Source organism: Echinops telfairi, unplaced genomic scaffold, assembly GCF_000313985.2.
Source record: "Echinops telfairi isolate 266 unplaced genomic scaffold, ASM31398v2 ScPeMD7_7457;HRSCAF=8495, whole genome shotgun sequence".
In the NCBI taxonomy this organism is placed as follows: Eukaryota; Metazoa; Chordata; class Mammalia; order Afrosoricida; family Tenrecidae; genus Echinops; species Echinops telfairi.
This window is the reverse complement of record NW_022111357.1, coordinates 20,859,192-20,863,535: the sequence shown is the minus strand read 5'-3', so window position 1 is coordinate 20,863,535 and position 4,344 is coordinate 20,859,192. Positions and strand designations below refer to the sequence as shown.

General features: G+C 45.7%; 1 non-coding gene across 1 annotated transcript; it reads right to left on the bottom strand.

Annotated features, from left to right (window-relative positions):
• Positions 1–280: 280 nt before the first annotated feature.
• LOC115872806 lies at positions 281–442 on the bottom strand. The gene has a single exon (XR_004048052.1). It is a non-coding gene; the product is annotated as a U1 spliceosomal RNA (small nuclear RNA).
• Positions 443–4,344: the final 3,902 nt, after the last annotated feature.

Sequence of the window (4,344 nt, the reverse complement as noted above, 5' to 3'; positions counted from 1 at the left end):
GTAGACGAAGTCTTTGCCTCACTGCTGTGGCGTCCAGGGTGCCTCACAGCGATCCTACAGCCCAGGGTAGAACGGCCCCTATTGGTTTCTGAAACTCTAACTCTTTATGGGAGTAGAAGTAGACGAAGGCAGAAAAGAAAAGAAAAGGCCTGGCAGTCTACTGCTGAAAAATCCACCGGCGAAACCTGACGGCTCATAACAGTGCAATCCACAACCAAACGGCGGGACAAGCAAGACAAGACGAGTGTGCTTGGTTCTGTGGGGTTGTTGTTTTTTAATACAGGGGAGAGCGAGAATGCAGTCCCCCACTACCACAAATTATGCAGTCCAGTTTCCCACATTCGGGGAAATCACAGGAGTCAGCACACCCGGACTCCAATGGGTGAGCCTTGCCCAGGGAAAACCACCTGCGTGATCATGGTGTCTCCCTTGCCAGGTGTCTCCCCTGGGTGTCGGGTTCTTATGCATTAGAAACCAACTCAAGGGCGCTTATATCAACCTATAGTAAGAAGTCCTTTTTTAAAATGAGTTTTTTTGTAGGTGGTGGGCTTACATTTCAGACAGCTAACTGTGCATTCAACAGTCCAACCCTTTCATTGACCCCCACCCTGTCCCTCCATCCCCCCTCCTCTCCCCCTGGATGTCTCTTCTCTCTCTTAGGGTTCTCTAGCCTCCCCTCCACCCAAGTCAACACCTGTCAATGTTCAAGAGCATTGGTAAGAGTAACTTTTTTATGACGAGCTCTCATCCTGTCACATATTTACTTCAGCCTTTCTCCCACTCCCAGGGTCACTCTCACGGGTCCTTTTAAAGCCCAGTGTGGCCTCCTGCCTGGTCCTTGGTGCCCCAGCTGGTCTGGAGTGTGTCTGTGGTAGTCACCTAATCTGGTGTCCATTTAAGGATTAAGAGGGTAGGTGTGGAGTCTAGTCTGTCAATCTGGAGATAGCCAATGAGTCTTCTGTGTGGGCATGGCCTTATCCTGAGGATTCTGGAAAATCTGGTACTTCCTTCTTGGAGGCAGAAGACACCTCTCTCTCTCTCTGCCACTCCCTGGGAGACATTGCAGAAGACAAGCCACATGGACACAACCAGACCTCAAGAGCCGGAGAAACCACAGAGAGACCCCTGCCGGCGCTGAGATGTTTCCAATAACGCTGGATCCAAAGACTTTGTACCCACTGGCCTGTGATCTTCTGCATTCGGCGTCATTGCATGTGTTTTGTGAGTCTGAAGAAGACTTTATAGATTGATATTGGAAATATGGGCTAATATCGGATTTATGGACTTGATCTGGACTGGGCTGGGATATTTTCTCAATGTTTAATTGCTCTTGTACATAAATCTCTTTCTTGTACACATATGGATGTCCATGGATTTGTTTCTCTAGTCTACCCAGACTAACAGAGTGTCTGTGTCTGAGTTCAGTGTCCCCTCCCTGACAGAATTGCTATAAGAATCAAATGAAATCCTGTCTATAAAACGTGTCGTGCAATGCATAGCTGGTGCTCAGAAAGTGGCCACGTTGGTGTTCACACCGTTGTCCTCTGACATGTGTTCTGGGTGCTGGCGGTTTGGAGCAGGCTGTCTGTGTCAGACTCCCTGATCATGTTCATATAGGTCCTGTCCACCCACTATTCTGGCGGTGCCCACAAAACCAGGCAACCCTCTGAACACTGAAATTTGCTGACAATAAATAGACTTTCTGATTTTTCCCAGCAGTTCTATCTGGCATGTAATTCACATATCATACCATTCAATCCTTTAAGCACATCGAGAAGAGGTGTAGGAGCATCGCCACAATAAGTTTGAGAACATTTTCTTCCTTCTTGTACTCACTGTTGTGAGTTCTCCTATCTCTCCCCAACGTCCCCTGCCATTAATCCAGTTTGCCGTTCATGGTTTCCCCAAGAAACCGTTCATCCAGTTATTGTCTCCACAGATTTGCCTATCTGGTTTTCATATACAGAAAACCAATAAAAAACAAACAAATAACAAACAACCAAGAAAGCTAACAAGAATAACAAAGTCAAACAGAAAGAAACCTCAGTGGAAAAGAAAGCAGAAAATATTAAAAACTAAAACAAATTTCAATGGCGCATAAGGAAGATCAGATGATACGGTGCTAAATTTTAACGTAAGTGCATCTTCAACAATCCACTCAACAATGCATTCTGCATGTTAGCAAGGCTATTCACATCCGAAGTCGCTGGTCCGAGGAGATTCCCACGGGTTAATCTATGTGTATTTCCCTCTCCCCATCCCTTTTTAAACTGAAACAGCTTTAAAATGGGTCAAGAGGGAGATCAAATGATATGATATTACATTTGACCTAACTCCATCTGCCATACTCAACTTTACAATGCTCTCTGATAACTGGCTATTCACATCTCTCGACAGTAATCAGAGGGAATTCGCCGGAGGTTACATTCATGTGTAGAGGCTGCAAATGGATTTGGGCTTCCACTGTCATCCATAACCTTCTGCAAACCAGGTGTCCATAATTTAAGCTCTGATACCATGCCTTCCTTCAGATTTGGATTACATTATTAACAATCTTTGGATCACACGAGCAGGTGCACATCCTCCATGTGGACTTAGTTGATGACTCACTTTGATGGCTGCTTGTTTGAAAACAAATCTTTAAGACCCTAGACACTTTCTGATAACCAGGCACCACCTAGTCTCTTCATCACACTTTGCTACAGCATTCTTATCTCCAAGAGGCCGAGCATCAAACAAAAACAAATTGCTCTTAGATTGAGGCTAAAATTAAGTGTAAGCCCCAAATCCATGCATTCATCGGTGGTTTATATATGTCTCTGGTTCACCTTAGAGACATCATTGTTATCTTATGTTACAGAACATTATCAATCATCCCCCTGGGGCAGCTGTTCTCAACCTGTGGGTCGTGATGGGGGTCAAATGACCCTCTCCCAGGGTCACCCGATTCATAACAGTAGCAAAATGACAGTGACGAAGTAGCAACGAAAATAATTTTATGGTTGGGAGTCACTACCGCCTGAGGAACTGTATGAAAGGGTCTCGGCATGACCTGGGCCATCACTCGCACTGCCATTGAGTCAGTGCTGATTTACCGCGGCCCTGTCAGGAACGACAAATCAGCCCCTGTGATCACTGAGCCTGCAAATATTCACAGAAGTAGAAAGCCTCATGCTTCCCCTGTGGAGCTGGTTGGTGGTTTCAAACTGCTGACCTTATGGTTAGATCTGTAACCACCACACATTGATAGTGTCATCCGTGTAGTCAATGGTATAGAAGTTAGAACACTGTTGAGAAAATGAAAGTATATGAGTGTAGGCTAGCTATGAACCGAAAGGCAGGAATGGTTGACTTGTACAGATCAAACTCTTCAGTGACTGGACACTGTTTACACAAACAATGGGGTTTGCTGATAGGGCAAGTCTTCTATTAATATTCATTAACACCAGCAGAGCTATGCCTACCAGATTAATACATGTCCTAATGAAGCAAGGAGAGCACGCAAGTCGTAAGTATATGGTAGTTCCCGGCCACCGTTCACTGAGCACCCTCAAGGCAAGAGATGCAAACCAAAGTCGAGGTCTACTCCCTTGGGCGAGTCATCATCAGTTTCTCACACTAGGGATTTTCAGCCTTAAATCCAATGGGTGCAGGTGAGTAATGGGTGCGGGTGAGTTTGAGGTAACGCTCAGTTCACCCAGTGGGGTTTCCACATCAAGTCCTTCTGGTGAGGCCTATGAAGGATGTTGTGCACCTTGAAAGAACGGAGTCTAAAGTTGCAGTAGTCTATAGCACACCGACTGAGTCGCCAAGAAACTAGGTCGAGTATCCAAGGAACCTGGTCCCAGGTATAGTGTCCCCTGGGGTTCCACATATGTATTGTTAGGCTTTACCACCCCCACCCCCAGTTGGGCAGTTGTTCCTTCTGCACTGTCCTACCAATAGAGACGTGATTGCCTTCTCTGAGACCTACGTGTCCCCTCCCCCATTTGGATTGCGTTTCCAGCAACGTCTCTTTATCACGCTGGTGGGAGGGTCCGGTGGACCTGGGGTGACCTTAGCACAATTTTGTATGGCAGCAACTGAATAATCTTCTCCGTCTCCCCAGAGACACTGACCCCAGCTGAGGTGAGGTCTCTGCGTCAAAGTGGTTTTTAAGATGAACATTTAGAGGAGGAGATATATATGTGGGAGTACCCGAAAATAACCGAATCCCCCAACCCCAGCTATGTATTTAAATTTTTTTTTTAACAAAACAACCATATCACCTTCAAAGTACTCTCCATTACACTTAATACATTTGTCAAATCTGCAATTCCATTCTTGGAAACATTTTTCAAACTC